At 35.2% G+C, this 19932-nt stretch overlaps 1 protein-coding gene and 1 long non-coding RNA gene across 11 annotated transcripts in view; one reads left to right on the top strand and one right to left on the bottom strand.

Annotated features, from left to right (window-relative positions):
• The window catches only part of LOC118744187 (neurogenic protein mastermind), a 209864-nt gene that overhangs the window by 145517 nt on the left and 44415 nt on the right, over positions 1-19932 (top strand). The gene's annotated exons all lie outside the window — the stretch shown is intronic.
• Positions 14898-16782, bottom strand: LOC118744190. 2 transcript variants are annotated; one of them, XR_004993517.1, is made up of 3 exons: positions 16735-16782; positions 16333-16650; positions 14898-15470 (listed from the first exon to the last, which is right to left on the bottom strand). It is a non-coding gene; the product is annotated as an uncharacterized LOC118744190 (long non-coding RNA). The 2 variants fall into 2 exon arrangements; XR_004993518.1 differs by having other exon boundaries at positions 16348-16650.

Here is a 19932-nt window from a genome sequence, read left to right as displayed (position 1 = left end):
TTACCCGATAAAAAATCCCAACACGCCTAGTCCGACAGTAGATTATTATATACCATTTTAAAGGGCTATATGTATATCCTCTTCTCAGATCATATTCGATCTTTGAAATCGAATCAAAAATAGTCATCCAAAAACCCATAAATCAACAAAATCCTATTTTCTGACTTAATCGACAGGTCCCGACCTCTAAATGACCTTTAAAAAATCTATAAAAATAGGCAGTAATATTTCTTATAAAAACGAATAAAATTAGGGGTAGGAGGGTCTTGAAATTTCCAAAAAAAAATCATTTCCGATGGGCACCCTAATGAAGACCTATTCTGATCTAAATCAATCAATATTTGTATTTAAAATCCTCGTCTTCGAGCGGTTCAAAAACAGTAAATTCGGAGTTGTAATGCTTTCATCCCCTAGGATATAGAAAAAAAGTATACCCCATTTTTTTTTTTTTTTTTTTTGAAATCAAAAAATATTTGGAGGTCGCTCAAAGCGCTAAAGTTTTCTATGTATTTTTACTTGAGAAAAAAACAATTTTTCGTAGCAATGGTGTAGATTTCTTGAAAATCAATATTTTTCGACCGGAAAACTCTGGTTATCATCAGGAGACTTTCAGTAATAACACCCAATTGCTTATTTAAGCATTTTTAATACTAACGATTTTTTATTGGTCTCCCCATTGCATTTTTCGGGGTTTTTGTGGGTTATTGGCGGACCTATAAATTATAGTTGCGATGAAAAAATGATTAAATAAACAACTGGGAATCTCCTGCAGATAAACATAGTTTTCCGATAGAAAAGTATTGATTTTTAAGAATTCTATACCATTTCTACGAAAAGTTGTTTTTCCCCCATATAAAATACATGGAAAACTTTGCGCGCTTTGAACGACCTCTAAATATTTTTTGATTAAAAAAAAAAACTAAAGTGGGGTATATTTTTTTCGGTATAGAATAAGGGGGTGAGGGGGTGGTACAGAAACAAGGGAGTGAGGGCATAAAAATTCCGACTTTACTTTTTCACATGAATTTTTGGACCACCTTAATGTACAGTATGGCGACCAATAACTGTTACCCCGTTTTTTTTTTAAAAATAAAAGGGTCCTTTTAGATTTTGCGAAAAAAGTATTTATTGTTAATTTTCCACAGATTTTACTTTAGTTGTATTAATTAGTTTATAAATTTTAATCCTTATTTACATTTGCCAGCAGTGTAAACTTTGAGAGAAAAGTTCATTTGGCACGCAACTCTTTTTCAGGTGTATTTTTTCTTAGGCTTTGCATAAAAAAGACAAAAAAAAACTGTATAGGCTTGGTCGAATGAATGGCCCTCCTAGTCACCAGTTCCGAGTCTATTAGATTTTTGAGTATGAGGCCTTATGTTGGACAAAAGGGGGGTTATAAGGGACTCAAAACGGAGAAAATTAGCCTTACAGGAGATATGGAATAAATTAACTGACGAAGATCTGCGTGCCAAATGAACTTTTCTCTCAAAATTTACACTGCTGGCAAATGTAAATAAGGATTAAAATTTAAAAACTAATTAATACAACTAAAGTAAAATCTGTGGAAAATTAACAATAAAATGCCTTTTTCGAAAAATCTGTATAGGATCCTTTTATTTCTCAAAAAAACCTGGGTAACAGTTATTAGAAAAATAAAAATTTCCAAAACACTGCACCAATTTTCAACTGTTGATTAAAAAAAAAACTATTTGGAATCAACAAAAATTACACAGTGTACTGTTCGACTACAAAACTCGGCGCTGCCTGAATATCATTGAAAAATATTAATGTTGGTAAATTCGGTGCCCATTTGAGGAAGCCTTACCAACATCAACATTAAACTGTACAATGTTTGACTCTGAAGAATTAATGATGTTAACAACAGGGCCCTGTCACACGGTCAGTAATTCTCACGATATTGGATCGCGATCCATATTGATGGATTGATGGATCGCGCTTGAATGCTACATGTTCAATATTTATCGCATCAGTATTTGCATAAGTTTTGTGCGAAACGCTTATTATATCGCAATTATTTTATACGAATAATTGACAGATAACGCATTTCATAATTATTTTCAAATTTCCAACGCTAATTTAAATACCTTCAATTTGTTTTGAAAGGTTTTAAGCGCCGAGAGCGAAGGTAGAGCGAATATGTTTTCGATTTTCACATTATGAGAGTACAAGATGTATTGACGAAATATATGAATCGCGTTTTGTAAAAGCTACACCTTCAATATTTATTGACGGTATTGCGATCCGCGATCCAGATTTCCAAATTTGTGGAAATTTTGCGATATGGATCAAGGTCCATCAATATTGTATGCTACACAGTCAATAAATATCGCGCTACTTGGATCACGTCAGTAAATACTGACCGTTAGACAAGGCCCTTAACCTACCGATACCATTGCAAAAAATTTGGTTTTTTTTTGCCTGGGTTGGAGCAAGAACAAAATTTTTATTTTCCCTCCTGTTATCTGCATCTTCATCAGCAAGAAGAAATTTCTGGTTTTTGGCAACATGTGGGTATTAGGGTGCCCATCGAAAATGCTTTTTTTTTTGGAAATTTCAAGATCCTACACCCCAATTTTATTCGTTTTTATTAGAAATATCATTGCCTAATTTATACATTTTTTAAGGTCGATTTAGGTTAGAAAATACGATTTTGTAGATTTATAAGTTCTTAAATTACTATTTTTGATTCTATATCAAAGATCGAATATGATCTGAGAAGAGGACATATAGGGCTTTAAAATGGTATATAATAATCTACTGTCGGACTTGGCTTGTTCGGATTTTTTATCGGATAAAATACAAAAACACATTTTTCTCTTAAATAAATAAATTTTGACCATCGATAAGTTCCACAATTTCAAAATATGTGATACTATCCAAAATTAAATCTATTTTTAAATAATACTAATAGCTATTTATTGCAAACGCATAGAAATGGTCGAAGTTAGGCGACTTTTGTGTATATGTACCGGAATTTCAGATTTTTTGAGCAGAGTGGCTGAGGAATTCATCAATATTTATCAAAAACTGATAAATACAATTGCTCTTTAGCAAAAAAGTGGGTTTTCAAGAATTTTTAGGAAAATGGGGTTGGCACCGCCCCCTTGTATCATATATGTGTATCTCAAAACCTACTTGACCGATGTCAACATTTGGTGAACACATTGCGCTAGGCTTCTTAAGTGCCATATTGAAATTTGTTGAAATCGGACAAAAACCACGGGCTTCACCAACGTAACGGTAATTTCAAAAAAAATCAAAGCTAGCTATGTTTTAGGAGGAGTAGGTTTTGTCCGATTTCAAAAATATTCAAGGCGGTACTTAGGGCGACTAAGCACAACGTGTATACCAAATTTAGTCGAGATCGGTCAAGTAGTTTTTGAGATACGCCTATATCATAGAAGTGGGTGGTGCCACCCCCATTTTCCTAAAATTTCTTGAAAACCCACTTTTTTGCTAAAGAGCGATTATAAATATTAATTTTGAATAAATATTGATGAAGTCCTTTGCCACACTGCGCAAAAAATCTGAAATTCCGGTACATACACTCATATAAATTCAGGGCCGTATTTAAGAAAAATCACCTTAATTCGACAATTTTATGCGATTGCAATAAATGAGGAGTTTGTTTTAAAATAGATTAAGATTTAGATAGTGCTCCATATTTCGAAATTGTAGAAATTATCGATGGTCAAAATTTAAAAAATTAAGAGAAATATGGGTCTTTTTTCAATTTACCCGATAGAAAATCCCAACAAGCCTAGTCCGACAATAGATTATTATATACCATTTTAAAGGCCTATATATCCTCTCAGATCATATTTGATCTTTGAAATCGAATCAAAAATAGTCATTCAAAAACTCGTAAATCAACAAAATCGTGTTTTCTGACCTAAATAGACAGGTCGCAATCTCTAAATGACCTTTAAAAAATCTGTAAAAATAGGCAATAATATTTCTCATAAAAACGAATAAAATTAGAGGGTAGGGTGTTGAAATTTCCAAAAAAAAAAAAAAGCATTTTCGATGGGCACCCTAGTGCAGACATGGGCACTTTTTTGCCCGCGCAGTAGCTAAAGTGCGAGCGCGGGCTGGAGAAAGGGAAAAACAGTTTACGGGAGGAAGGGTATGAAAAGTTGCGAAAAAAATTATTTATATCCCACCGACATCATGTTCATCGCAGTACGGCTGCGGTTAGGGATGCAAACGAAGCATCGATATTTTTGAAACATCGATAATATCGGTTCAAAATTCGATATTTGCCATCGATGTTTACAATTGCCTAAAATCGCTAAATCGAACATACATCGATGCCAGTTTCAACGATGTTTTAACATCGACTTTAGTGTGACTCAAGCAGGGATCACACGATTTGTACATTTGTACACAAAATGCCAAATTTAGATTTGTCCACATTTGCGCATTTGGATAGCAATGTACAAATGATTTGTTTAGCGATCAGACGATTTGGCTGCCAAAGATCCAAATGATTTGGCACACATTTGCGCACTGCAGTAAAGTGACAAATATTGTCCAAATTCATTCACACGATTTAACCATTTGGTCATAAATACTTAAACAGCTGATCCGGTGTCAACCATACTTTTGCATTTATGATTTCGTGAGATTTGAAGTGAAATAAACAAAAATAATATATACGCACATGTACTCAGAATTTTGAATACACTCTCAAAATCTGGGCTGAAGGTAAAAAACGCGTTTTTCATAGGTTGAAGCATATACTTGCTCTCGTAACTTTATTTCTGTTTGCCCGATGAAAAATACTTACATATGGCATTTAAGAGAAAACATTTCGTTGTTTACAACCATTTATAAATGGTTAATTTGTCTTGAGAATGGGCACCCTATGTATGTATACTAGTTAACAAAATAGTCGGACAAGTCGTAATTTAAAATGAAAAAATTTTAAAAATTTTAATTTTGCATATCGATGGCTGACATGAAGATCGACCTATCTCGGAAGCCAGTTCAAAAATTCTGAAGTAGGGCGTTCTTGAAAAGTTTTCTGAGATAGCGCGTTGTTAAAAAATTTTCTGAGATAGGGCGTTTTCGAACTGGTTGCCGAGATAGGTCGATCTTCCACTCAGCCATCGATATACTCTGTAAGATTCCTTTCAGTGATCGGACTTCTACCACATTGTTGTAGATCTGCCACTTTTTTGAGCACACCTACCACACAAGGTCTGAAATCTACCACATATTCGCGTTTTTGAGTAGTTTTATTTTTGCTCAACATAATTTCCTTAATTTTAAGAGCAAAAATTGTCCAACACTAAACACTAACAACAGGCAGAATGGGAGGATAAAATAAACTGTAAAATAGTAAATTTTCTCAATATTCAATTTTTCGACATCAAACATGGTTTTATTGTGTTAAATTGCAAAATATATGATTTATAAAAAGAATTAATAGCGAAAATGATAAAAACCGGCGATTTTGTGAAAGCATTAGCAAATTTCAGTGCATCTCAAATTTCTAAAGCGTTGTTTACTTTTACTTGAGAATTGTCAAAATCGGCAAATCCCAAGCAGCATTTCTGGAACGAGCCACATTTGCTTGCTACATCGTGATGTGATAAAAAGAAAAGCTGGCAGCACTCTGCAAGGTTGCAGAAAACTTTCAAAATATGTTCGAAACTATCAAGGAAAAAAATTGCCAAAACCTACGCAATTTTATCAACTTCAATCTTGCACTTTATTATACTAAAATTAATTTTGTTTTAGATTCTAATTAAAATGTTTGCAATTTAGGAGAAACCTTGCAGATTTTTTTTAATTTTTGTACAAAGTTTGATCCAAAATCTGAGATCTACCACATTTTTTGAAATCTACCACATTTTTTTTAGATTCTACCACACTTTTTTTTAAGTCCGATCACTGATTCCTTTGCCATTTCTTAAGATAAATTATCAATTTATTTGTTTAAGCAGCGAAATGTCTTATCTTGAATCACATACATAAATATGTATTTTTCACCGGGTAAACAGAAATAAAGTTACGAGCAAGTATACCTGTGCGTCACCCTTTGAAAAACGCGGTTTTTGACCTTAAGCCCATATTTTGAGGGTGTATTTAAAATTCTCAGTATGCAGATTTTACTGCTTGAATAGACCTACAACAAGTGTGAACCTCGAAAAAACTATATACATTTTTTTTTGTCACACAATGTAAATTAGATCGTCTTTAATAATCTGTATATCGTCGTTTGAAGTACAAAACCGCGTATCAACAAAATGCAAAGCCGCCTATGTGAGGTTGTATAAATTATTATCTATATAGTAAAAACACTCATATTTCAAAATGGTTCTCTTTTTTATAAAGCAATCGCATTTCTGGATAGTATATTTCAGGACGAATGGATAAGGATTGAGCCAACAGCTTCTGTAAGCAAATCCAATTTTTGGCAGCAAATGTCAGTTACGCGATTTTGCAGAATGACGATACGCGGTTTTGTACTTTATACGACGATATGCATGCATGTATATGTGTATAGCCAGCAAAAACTGCGGAGAGATCCGAAAACTGAAAGAAAGGTGAATAGTAAAGTGCCACGAAGGGTTGTGAAACGAATACTTTTCCGGTTGGTTTTCTGAAATTTTTCATTCTGAACTTCAAATATGCTTTATCATAGTTAATTATACTCAGAAATTAATTATACTTTTAATATGTTCGTCTGTCGGCATAAGAACCTGGGACCGCATGAAGGTTACAATTAGTCGCACGCTTCTCTGCACACTCAGCTACTGTCGAATACGTATGTATATGTACATGTTTTCAAACGTTCAGTTTGAGCAAATATTTTAAAATTTTGGTTTTCAAATAACGTGACATTTTTCGGTAGTTTTCGGATACGAATATTATATTAAATATTAAAATTTTACCAAAATTGGAAAATGCAAAGGTTCATAAGCACGAAATGGCAATACCGCTCAACAATATTTGTATATTTGTCACTAGCATTTGTCATCAAGTGGCAAATCAGATATTTGGTCATTTCCATAATTTTTATTTGGCTTATGTAGCAGCATTGCGTTCATACGATTTGGCCACCAGGGTTGTTTTTCATTTGCCACAAGAAGGCAAATATTTGGCTTTTCTGATAAATGACAAATGTAATTTAGCGTTCACACGATTTGTCTATGAATTTGACAAATTTTTAGCCAAATGTACAAATCGTGTGATCCCAGCTTCAGACTTGAACTCAACTTACCCATTAAGCTCCTAAATTTGTTTGACTGGCCATGCATTTTTATTACTTATGCTTTTGGGGAACATTCATTAATTCCGGTTTACTCGCATCTTTCGATAAAATGCTTACTTAATGATTTAAAAAGTACCGGGTTCCCGTTAAAATTTCAACGAAGTTGGATTTTTAGTCTCAGCGAACTTACTACGGTAAGCATTTTTATTCTATTTATAGGAAGAGTCTAGGAATGGTAAATAAATACAGGGAAATACATCCATATGTAAGTATTTTTCTAATTGAATTACGGAGAGTTGTAATTGAAAAGTTTTAAATTTTCCTTTTAATGTGACTACAACCTAACAAATTGTGAAACATCGAAAACCATCGATATATCGATGTTTTTCTGGCGATGTATTTTAGCATCGATGTTAATTTTTCCGATGCATCGAAACATCGATGTATCGATGTTACCCTCCAAAATTTGCATCCCTAGCTGCGGTAATACTGACTTTGTGTACTAAACAAAGAGCATACATTTTCCTAATATACACAATAAGCCATCGTTCGGACTTCGCTCCGATAGGAGTAGATTTGTTCCGTTTTGTTGAAAAAATTTGAAACCTAGTTGCATCAACAAATTTACTCTTCAAATAGAAAGGAGGTGGGGTTTTTAATAGCAAACTAAAAGTTATATTTTACCTTTTTATCGACACGATTGTTACATTGGTAAGCTACAGCAACTTTGCAAATACACTTGAATTCGTGAATAGGCCCTCACAATCGCCCGATTTGAACCCGATCGAAAAATATTGCTCTGTCTAAAGTTCTGTAATTGCGTCGTTGTCCACCGATGTAACAATTGTCCCGGTAAAGAAAGAATGAAATAACTTTTTATTAATTTTAACCAAGGCATTTTAGCTTTAATGATAATTGCTCGCTGGATTAAGGCGCCTTTACACGGGTCGATTTTCTGGTAGATTTTTGTCGTTCAACCAAAATCGACCCGTGTAAATGACATCTCAACCACTAGCTGGCCGATTTTCCAGTCTACAGATATCGACCCTTATAAGGCCGCTTTAGCTCCTTATTTGTACAAGGATACGAGGAGAAATTAATTGTTTTTTATAAAGATAAGAAATGCACATCTACTACGAATACTTGATATTTACTTCCATTTTTGTAGTCCGAACCCAGCAAAGAGCGCTCGGTGAAGGTCTGCTAGTGATCAAATTTGCCAACAGGGCTGCCAAACATACATAGCTATGAAGTGCTATATTGAGGATAAAAAAAGTGCTAAAACATGCCAAATAGAAAATTAAAAGTGCCAAAAAAGGTGTCATTCTCTTTAGTTCTTCCCATTAGCATTAAAATTAGACAAATTAAAACAAAAGCCCAATGTCAAAGTAAGATAAACCAGTTGTATACACTATAGAAATTAGAAAATTTTAGTTGAGAAAAAGAAGTACACGCAAAGGATTTCACAAAAATGTATTTAAATTTGGCTTTTTTTCAAAAGTGCCATTTTGGCACTTTGTGCAAAATTGAAAAATTCAGTGCCATTTCAAGTAAAATAGTGCCAAAAATGGCACGGTTTGAGCCAAGTTGGCAGCCCTGATCGCCAAGTTTTTTATTTAAAAAAGCACCAAAATACTGAAAATAGCCCAATTCTCCCCCCAAAAAAAACACAAATTTTGTGTTGCTGTGTTTAATGGGATTTTCGCATATAAAGCTGTATGTTCAAATATTTTAAGTAATCACACAATGAAACTTGTAAATATTACCAACTATGCGCAGTTAATCAATTTAATAAATTTAATTTGCAAAATGTTTTTTTATTCGTAAAACAATTTCCAAAACTTGGTTTTTCTAGAGGCTTTATTTTCATGCAATTGCTTACTTTTGTACAAATGCGCACACCCAGCTAATTAGCAGAATATTCTATGGACTCCGTGATAGAGACTGTGAAAATATTGCGTTTGGATTAACTTAGAGCATATTATCCAAACACTAACATATGTGTAAGTCAAATACAATGTCACCATAGAATCACGTTTTTATTATAAAATTGCCTTGAAAAGGGCACCAAAGAACAAAACAAGCGCTAAACTAAACAATTTTCGCCTTTTAATTCCCTAAACGCACTTAATTTCTTGCGAAAGGCACAAAGTTAGCAAAAGTTATATCGATGTCAAATTTGCTCTTATACAAGCATGGACAGAGAGTGAGCGCCTGCTTAAAGAGCGTAAGCATCACATGCAAATACATGCGAGAGCCATAGTTGCCAACTTAGTGCTTTAAGCACTAGATTTAGTGCTTTTTGAAAATTAAAACGCCAAACAAAATGGTTTAGTGCCTAGTGCCCTTTTTAGTGCTTTTTTTTAACTAAAATTTCTACAAATTTAAATGCACTAAAATGCAAACCATGATTGATAAAAAGATGAAGTTGCAAACCCACGTTCTTGCGTTCTTGTAAAATTGTATTCGCGTTGAAAATGCTAGCACGCAGATAAGTTAAGTATTTTTCTTTATTTTCTTGATTATTGATAGATTACACAGTTCGAAAAATTTTATCTCTTTTTGCCACCTAAGTGCATCGGTTTTTGTAGATTTTTCGGTGCTGAATCCAAAACTGGCTGCAGAATATCTCTACCACGTCAGAATTTTGAGATATCCTAACCTCTAAGTGTAAAAACACGGTTTTTCGCAATATTTGGAGTTATATTATAAAACAAAAAATTTTTTCGCTCATTTCTACTTAGGATGATACTTAGTCTTTATATGTGATATCTGCGACTATGGTTGAAGCGGTTTTGTCTATTAGATGAAAAGGATACTTATTTTAATTTTTTGAGCCTCCAAAGAGGAAACTGAACTTCGCCCCCTGTGCGACACGCCTCAACCGTCTCCAATCGGGAACAAAATTTGTATATGATATCTTCGACTATGGTACCTAGCATCAACGTAGGGGTTGAGGCTTAAGAAATCTGATGTAAAAATTTGCTTCCTACATTTAAGGACCACCCTAATGACCATTTGTATGGGCCTAGTATCATAGAAAGTAAAGCTTAGCTTACGGAACTCAGGTGATCGAAACATTTCCGTAATCTTGGAAACAAGGAAACCCATTTTGGTGTCTTTACCAATCCATACCCACTAGGGTGCCCATCGAAAATGCTTTTTTTTGGAAATTTCAACACCCTACCCTCTAATTTTATTCGTTTTTATGAGATTTAGGTCAGAAAATAGGATTTTGTAGATTTATGAGTTTTTGAATAACTATTTTTGATTCGATTTCAAAGAACGACTATGATCTGAGAAGAGGATATATAGGCCTATAAAATGGTATATAATAATCTACTGTCGGACTAGGCTTGTTGGGATTTTTTATCGGGTACCGGGCCACGCTGCGATCGGGCGCAACGCGCGCTATGTGGGACCGCTATAGGGATCTGAAGAGGGAAGCGAGACGTATTTGCCGCAATAAGAAGAGAGAGGCAGAAATACGTGAGTGCGAAGAGCTTGAAATGCTGGCCGACAGGAGGAATGCCCGAAAATTTTACCAGAGAGTTAGGCGACTTACGGAAGGTTTAAAGACCGGGGCGCACTCCTGTAACAATAACAATAATGGCGACCTAGTAACTGATGTCCAGAGCGTACTTAAATTATGGAGGGAACACTTTTCCGCCCTACTAAATGGTAGCAGCACGGAAAGTTGTGGAGAAGAAGAACCCGAGCCCGCAGTCGATGATGACGGAGTCGACGTTCCACCGCCTGACTATGACGAGGTACGTATAGCAATAACGCGGCTGAAAAACAACAAAGCCGCTGGAGCTGATAGCCTGCCAGCTGAGCTATTCAAGTACGGCGGCGAGGAGTTGATAAGGTGCATGCATCAACTCTTGTGCAGAATATGGTCAGATGAACGCATGCCCGACGACTGGAATTTAAGTGTGCTCTGCCCAATCCACAAGAAAGGTGACCCCGCCATTCGCGCCAACTACCGCGGGATCAGCCTTCTAAGCATAGGTTACAAGGTCTTATCGAGCGTATTGTGTGAAAGACTGAAGCCCACCGTCAATGAACTGATTGGGCCTTATCAGTGTGGCTTTAGACCTGGCAAATCCACCATAGACCAGATATTCACAATACGCCAAATCTTGGAAAAGACCCGCGAGAAAAGGATCGACACTCACCACCTATTTGTCGACTTTAAAGCCGCTTTTGACAGCACTAAAAGGAGTTGCCTATACGCCGCTATGTCTGAATTTGGCATCCCCTCAAAACTCATACGGCTGTGTAAAATGACGTTGAGCAATACCACCAGCTCCGTCAGAATTGGAAAAGACCTCTCCGAGCCGTTCGCCACAAAACGGGGTTTCAGACAGGGCGACTCCCTTTCATGTGACTTCTTTAATCTGATGTTGGAGAAGATAATAAGAGCTGCAGAACTGAACCGCTCAGGAACAATTTACTACAAGAGCGTGCATTTGCTGGCTTATGCCGATGACATCGACATCATCGGTAACAAAAACCGCGAAGTCTGTTCTGCCTTTTCCAAGTTGGATAGGGAAGCAAAGCGCATGGGTCTGGTGGTAAACGAGGACAAGACGAAGTATCTCCTGTCATCAAACAAACAGTCAGCACATTCGCGCCTTGGCACCCACGTCACTGTTGACAGTTACAATTTCGAGAAAGTAGAGAATTTCGTTTACTTGGGAACCAGCATTAACACCGATAATAATGTCAGCATTGAAATCCAACGTAGAATCACTCTTGCCAACAAGTGCTACTTTGGACTGAGTAGGCAATTCAGGAGTAAAGTCCTCTCTCGACGTACGAAAACCACGCTCTATAAGTCACTCATCATGCCCGTCCTGGTATATGGCGCAGAAGCATGGACAATGACAACATCCGATGAGGCGGCTCTTGGGGTGTTTGAGAGAGAGATTTTGCGGAAGATTTACGGTCCTTTACGCGTTGGCGACGGCGAGTACCGCAGACGATGGAACGATGAGCTGTATGAGCTTTACAACGATATGGACATAGTGCAGCGAATTAAAATACAGCGGCTCCGCTGGCTTGGTCATGTCGTTCGAATGGACACCGACGCTCCAGCTCTGAAAGTATTCAACTCGGAACCCGCTGGTGGTAGCAGAGGAAGAGGGAGACCCCCACTGCGATGGAAAGATCAGGTGGAGAAGGACTTGTCTTCACTTGGCGTTTCCAATTGGCGTCAGTTGGCACAGAGGAGAAACGACTGGCGTGCTTTGCTGAACTCGGCCAAAATCGCTTAGGCGGTTACAGCGCCAAAAAAGAAGAAGAAGAAGAAGAAATAGAAAAAAGACCCATATTTCTCTTAATTTTTTTTTAAATTCGACCACCGATAATTTCTACAATCTAAAATAAAATGTATTTTCAAATAAACTGATACCTCATTTATTGCAATCGCATAAAATTGTCGAATTTAGGTGATTTTTCTTAAATACGGCCTTGAATTTATATGAGTGTATGTACCGGAATTTCAGATTTTTTGCGCAGTGTGGCAAAGGACTTCATCAATATTTATTCAAAATTAATATATATAATCGCTCTTTAGCAAAAAAGTGGGTTTTCAAGAAATTTTAGGAAAATGGGTGTGGCACCACCCACTTCTATGATATAGGCGTATCTCAAAAACTACTTGACCGATCTCGACCAAATTTGGTATACACGTTGTGTCCGATTTCAAAAAATTTCAATATGGCACTTAAGGAGCCTAGGCGCAATGTGTTCACCAAATGTTGACATTGATCAAGTAGGTTTTGAGATACACATATATGACATAAGGGGGCGGTGCCAACCCCATTTTCCTAAAAATTCTTGAAAACCAGTTTTTAATAAATATTGATGAATTCCTCAGCCGCTCTGCTCAAAAAATCTGAAACTCCGGTACATATACACAAAAGTCGCCTAACTTCGACAATTTCTATGCGTTTGCAATAAATGAGCTATCAGTATTATTTGAAAATAGATTTAATTTTGGATAGTGTCACATATTTTGAAATTGTGGAACTTATCGATGGCCAAAATTCATATAATTAAGAGAAATATGTGTTTTTGTTTTTACCCGATAAAAAATTCCAACAAGCCAAGTCCGCAAATATATTATTATACACCATTTTAAAGGCCTATATGTCCTCTTCTCAGATCATATTTGATCTTTGAAATCGAATCAAAGATAGTAATTTAAGAACTCATAAATCTACAAAATCGTATTTTCTAACCTAAATCGACAGGGCGCGACCTCTAAATTTATTTATTTAGAGTGTAGGGTCTTGAAATTAAAAAAAAAAAAAACATTTTCGATGGGCACCCTAATACCCACATGTTGCCAAAACCCACAAATTTCTTCTCGCTGATGAAGATGCAGGTAACAGGAGGGAAAAGAAAAATTTTGTTCTCGCTCCAACCCAGCAAAAAAAATTACCTCACTTTTTGCAATGGTATCGGTAGGTCACGGTCAGTATTTACTGACGTGATCCAAGTAGCGCGATATTTATTGACTGTGTAGCATGCAATATTGATGGATCTTGATCCATATCGCAAAATTTCCACAAATTTGGAAATCTGGATCGCGGATCGCAATAAATATTGAAGGTTTAGCTTTTACAAAACGTGATTCATATATTTCGTCAATACATCTTGTACTCTCATAATGTGAAAATCGAAAACATATTCGCTCTACCTTCGCTCTCGGCGCTTAAAACCTTTCAAAACAAATTGAAAGTATTTAAATTAGCATTGGAAATTTGAAAATATATATGAAATGCGTTATCTGTCAACTATTCGTATAAAATAATTGCGATATAATAAGCGTTCAGCACAAAAATTATGCAAATACTTAACATGGAGCATTCAAGCGCGATCCATCAATCCGTCAATATGGATCGCGATCCAAATATCGCGATAATTACTGACCGTGTGACAGAGCCCCAAAAGTTTCGCTGTTATTAACGCGGTATTGTTGTTAACATCATAAATTCTTCAGAGTTAAACATTGTACAGCTTAATGTTAATACCCACATACATATGTGTGTACATTAAGGTGGCCCAAAAATGCATGTGAAAAAGTAAAGTCGGAATTTGTATGCCTCACCCCCTTGGATTGTTATATACCGAAAAAAATATACCCAATTTTTTTTATTTTGAAATCAAAATATTTTTAGAGGTCGCTCAAAGCGCGCAAAGTTTTCCATGTTTTTTATATGGTGGCTAAACGAGTTTTCGTAGAAATGGTATAGAATTCTTAAAAATCAATACTTTTCCATCTGAAAACTATGTTTATCTGCAGGAGATTCCCCATTGTTTATTTAACAATTTTTTCATCGCACCTATAATTTATAGGTCCGCCAATAACCCACAAAAACCCCGAAAAATGCAATGGGGAGACCAATAAAAAATCGTTAGTATTAAAAAATGGTTAAATAAGCAATTGGGTGTTATTACTGAAAGTCTCCTGATGATAACCAGAGTTTTCCGGTCGAAAAATATTGATTTTCAAGAACTCGACACCATTTCTACGAAAAATTGTTTTTTCTTTGAGCGCTTTGAGCGACCTCCAAATATTTTTTTGATTTCAAAATATAAACTTAGGGGTATACTTTTTTTCTATATAGAACAATCGTAGGGGGTTAGGGCATTACAATTCCGACTTTACTGTTTTTGCACCACCCTAATGTGCATGCATGCTTTCGTGGGATCGTTGTATTACATGGAAATAGAAAAGTGTATATGTACGAATGCAGACTCGAAGACGAAGAATTTAAATACGAATATCTATGTGTGATTACGAGTTAGAATACGGGCACGAGTTGGTACTGGAAGTACTTAGTTGTGATAAATTTCGTAATGCGACCATTCCATTGGTATTTTTGTTTCACATCAAAGCCTCGTGTGAGTTATATAAATATGCATACATATTTACCTATACATATGTACGTATAGTACTTGCATTTGTTTGAATTTAATTGACAGATTCTCGCAGGGTTTGTTGCGTATCGTACAACCCTATTTCACCCATTGTTGATGTGGCGTAGTCATGCATGAACTGCCACTTCGTAACTCGCTGTTTACGCTCCCATTTTGCTCCAGCTCTTTTGCGTTTGCGCTGTTTACACTGTTAACATGAGCGTTCTTATTGTAGTCTATTTTGCCACCGGAATTCGATGTAACCGTCTTTACATACATATGTACATTCCTAGATCTCAATACATACATACATGAGTACACATCGTCGTTTAAAGTGCAAAACCGCGTACCGTGGTTCTACAAAACCTCGTAACTGACATTTAGGCTAAATATGGATTTGCTCACCGGAAGCTCCATTCATATCAAAATATCGATATTTAGAGATATACAGGTATATTCTGAACGTTACCGCTAATTTTGTAACCGGAAAATTTTATTACCAAAAAATGTTACCACCCACTTCTTGACACTGCAATTCTAGTTACGTTGGTAATTCAGTCAAAATATAAAGCAATTCAGCTATGAAGATTTGTGAAAATTCTGAAATTGCACATTTCACAAGAGTCCACAGTATGCGAAAAGGATTTAAAAATTGTTTGGAACTTTATTTATCGGTTAAAAAATTTTTGTTACCAGCGCAGAATAGTCCTGATAAGGAAGAGATAAAAGAGAGAACCGTTTTGAAATAAGACAGCTCTTACTCTTTACGAGGTTTCGCATTATCTTGATACGCGGTTTTGTACTTTAAACGGCAATATGTATGTACATATGTATATTGTATGTAAATGGTCGCATTAGTTTCCGAATTCACTCTTCCCATTCATTTTCAGATTCGTTTCTAGAGCACTTCTCAGACCCCTTCGCAGAGACCCATATGTGCTGCTATCATTGTCATTGGTATGCCGCTGTTGCTTCGTTGCTGCTACACGAGCATTTCGAATATGAAACTTCCATTTCTCATTTCGAGTTCATCACTGTTTTTCGTTGTTTTTGCTGCTGCTTCTGCGGCTGATATTATGTTGCATTGCTCTTGCAACTTTCTCGCAACGCACTGCACATAATGAGCACTCGGGCCTGTTGTCCGCTTGGGCATTTACCTTACAGACACTCACCGAGCAGACTGTGGATGTTGCTATGACTGTAGCTGTGACTGCAGCTGACTGACTAACTGCTTGATTAGATGACTGCTTCGCTGGTTTGGCTTGACTTGTACACTGTGGCTGGCTGTGTCGGATATCGGAAAATCCGCTGCGACCGGCTCGTGCCAGTACTCAATTGACAACCAAACAGCTCACGACTGAAACGCGGGCGGTTGCAGCTATTGAATGCGATTATTGAGTCATACGAGTATTCACGGCAACAACGAGCACGATTACGGTTATTATAGTGATAGCGTCGAAGACGATGACTACCAACTAACGAAAAAACGAATGTAAATTTAATTAATGAAATCAAAACAAGAATAGCAAAGAACAGGCAAAATGTTTTTTTAAACTCACAAAGCTATGAGGCATCGGTTTCGTTGGCTCCGTTGATGATGATGATAACTGCAACGGCATCGCATCGATGAAATGTTAATACCTACGTCATTGTAGTATGTAAGGTGCAAATCGCAAAGTAGCCAAATTGCAAACTGACTAACGGCGACTAATGTGTTGTTCGAGGAGACGGCAGCAGCAACAGCGGAAGCATCAAAGTTTTGCAGTGCAACAGCGCTGATAGATAAAAGCAATTCTGATTTAATTTAATAAATGTGTGCTGTGGTAAAAATTGCAATAAAATTAAAAAATAAATAAATAAATGAAGTAAATAAGTACACACATGCATAGATATTTTTAGAGAAACTAAGTACAAAACTTGTCCACTGTGAAAACTTTAAACAGTGGAAACAATCTATAATTTTTACTGATCTGTGCATATATATGAACTCGCGGTAACCAGGAAGCAAAAGTGGCTAGCTGAAAAAAATTAAACTATACTTATTTATTTGTATGCACATACGCGCATATGGAAATACAGTACATGTAGTATGTATGTATATATGTATGAAAATGCTTGTTGAAAATAAATTAAAACAATAATATATTTAAATATAAAAATACATACATACATACATATGTACGTACATATACAGTTGTTAATGCATATATGTATAAAAATGGAAATGATAACAGTGAACTCAACTTTTTTCCAAAATTAGGGCCTATAGATATGGATTTCAAGCAACTCTTAAATAATTTGTCATAAATATTGCATGTTCTGATATTGCAAAAATCTGCTTTCAGGGAATCTTAATATACATACATACATATCCCACGTTTAATAATATATAGAAAAAATATTTCAAAATTTCAATTTTGTGGGAAAACTCAATCAAAGTTTGATCAATTCATACAATTGGTATACCAAAAGTTAGACGGAAAGACACGTATATTCGCCATTTTTGGGAAGTTTGTCTTCTGTTAGGCTTAGCATATTCTCCTTAACAAGCTTATTAAGTAATGGTATGTTGAAATCTTCAAAAACGTAAATGTTGAATTACATCTCTACATTATTAAACGTGCGATATGTACATACGCTTATGGCCAGCTGATTAGTTCAAGTGCCATTTTGACTAGTTTTGGCTATTTTTATTTTGTTTATTTTAATGTTTATATTTTTTATATAAAAGTTTAGCACTAGGGATGTTAATTTTTCGGCTTTTTCCGATCGCGAGATTTTCCGGGTGGCGTTGTCACAATCCCGGGATCCCGGGATTTAGATATTCATTACTTTTCAACAACTTGAATCGAAAAAATTCATTCTATATTGTTTGAGAAGCTCTCCTATAATGAAATAAATAATAAATAAATGGGTTTCAAACCTACTTTTTTATTTAAAATGGCGTTTTTATTTTTTCTCTCTGACCGCAGTATTTATTTTGAAGGACTCTGTAATTTCAAAGATATGATTAATTCCAAAAATTATTAAAAAAAATTCAATGCAATGTAGAATAAAAATATGGGTAGCAAATGCAAAGGAAATTTCTTCAGAATTTAAAAAATTTAAATTTTTTGGATTCACAAGGACGAATAGGTAATTTTTAAGCTGATAAAGTTAGAAGAACGAAATTCGAGGATGTTTTCGAGTTTATATAAGCCCTTAACATATGATTTTTTCAAAAACAAATATTGCGAAATTTCAAGGATAAAATTTTAAAATGACATTTTCAATATTTACCAGCCCTTCTGCACCAGAAACTTGAGTCTCTTTTAAATTCTACAGGATTTCGTCATTAATTTTATGCCCATACTTCTTCTCTAAGCACATTTCTCTGAATTTTTTAAATCATTTTTGAATTAGTTGACGTCAGAGTGAAAAACTAAAAACGCAATTTTACTATATTTGGCCTATGATTTTGCGAATATATTGATATTTGTGTTTAAAATTTACTAATTATTAAATAAAAAAAAAGAAATATAGCCAATACTGGTCAAGAAACGGAGTTTCTATTCTTGCCAGCAGTGCAAATTACAAATCCCGAAACTCCCGGGATTACTTGCCAAGGATCCCGGGATTTTCGATACCTTAAAAAGTCCGGGATCCCGGGACTAACATTCCTATTTAGCACTTAACCAGCTCCACTTAAATCCGCATTTCAAAATTTGTAAAAAAATGTATAAAAATTCAACAAACTTTAACATTTGCACTCAAAAATTTTAAACTTTTTATCTAGAATTTTTAGAAAAATTTTGGGTATGCAGTTTTGTAGCTCATTAAATTTTAGTAGGTGAAGTGTATATTTCAAGACACTAGAAAACGCGTTGATTTTTAATATTTTTTTTTTTGCTGATGGTGCTAGGCATTTTCCCCCATACATACGAAATTGGCCAGCATATTTTATATGGAAGAAAATGCATAACACCGTCAGCCAAGAAAATTTTCTGAATAAAAAATTTAAAATTTTCGGGTGCATATGTTAAAGTTTGTTGAATTTTCATAATTTTTGTACGAAGTTTGAAATGTGGATTTATGTGGTGCTAGTTAGGTAAAGTGCTAGACTTTTATAAAAAAAAAAATATAAACATTTATTAAACAAAAGAAAAATAGCCAAAACTAGTCAAAATGTCACTTGACTTCATCAGCGGCCGCAAGGGTATGTACATATGTACATACATATGTATATATGTAAATGCCATACAAGTGCATAAAAAAAGATTAAAATGTTAAGCAGTATACCCCAGGATTTTTCTAAATAGAATAAAAATAACCGTTTTTTTTTGTTAAAATGTTATTAAATAATGTTTGGAACTGCCCAAAGCCCATGAAGTTTCCATGTACATATTATTTTAATTTAATTTAATTTAATTTATTGACGCTCACACAATATGTCGGTTTTCGCCGAGCTTCTCGTCCGATTTGTGGCCTTTTTTTATTTTTTGATGTTGGTCGGAAACTGGATTGAACCCAGGCCCAGCGCACAGTGGTTCAAAACTGACATTTACTGTTCATAATTAATTTTTCAACCAGTTTGATAACTTTTTTTTTAATGAAAGCTTGTGAAATTAGTTACAGTTGAGCCCGATTTTTCAATTTTTATTGGTTTATATTCAACTTTTTAGTACAAAGTGCAGAAAAAGTAGCAATTGTGAAGAAAATCGATCCTCCTGTTCCAGTTAAAACTGTTACATAACAAAAACAATTGTAGGGTTCCCAGA

This window comes from Rhagoletis pomonella, unplaced genomic scaffold (assembly GCF_013731165.1).
Source record: "Rhagoletis pomonella isolate Grant_MI unplaced genomic scaffold, Rhpom_1.0 Rhpom_scaffold_00008, whole genome shotgun sequence".
NCBI classification, from domain to species: domain Eukaryota; kingdom Metazoa; phylum Arthropoda; class Insecta; order Diptera; family Tephritidae; genus Rhagoletis; species Rhagoletis pomonella.
Note: the sequence above shows the minus strand (reverse complement) of the source record. Positions and strands in the feature narration are given on the sequence as shown.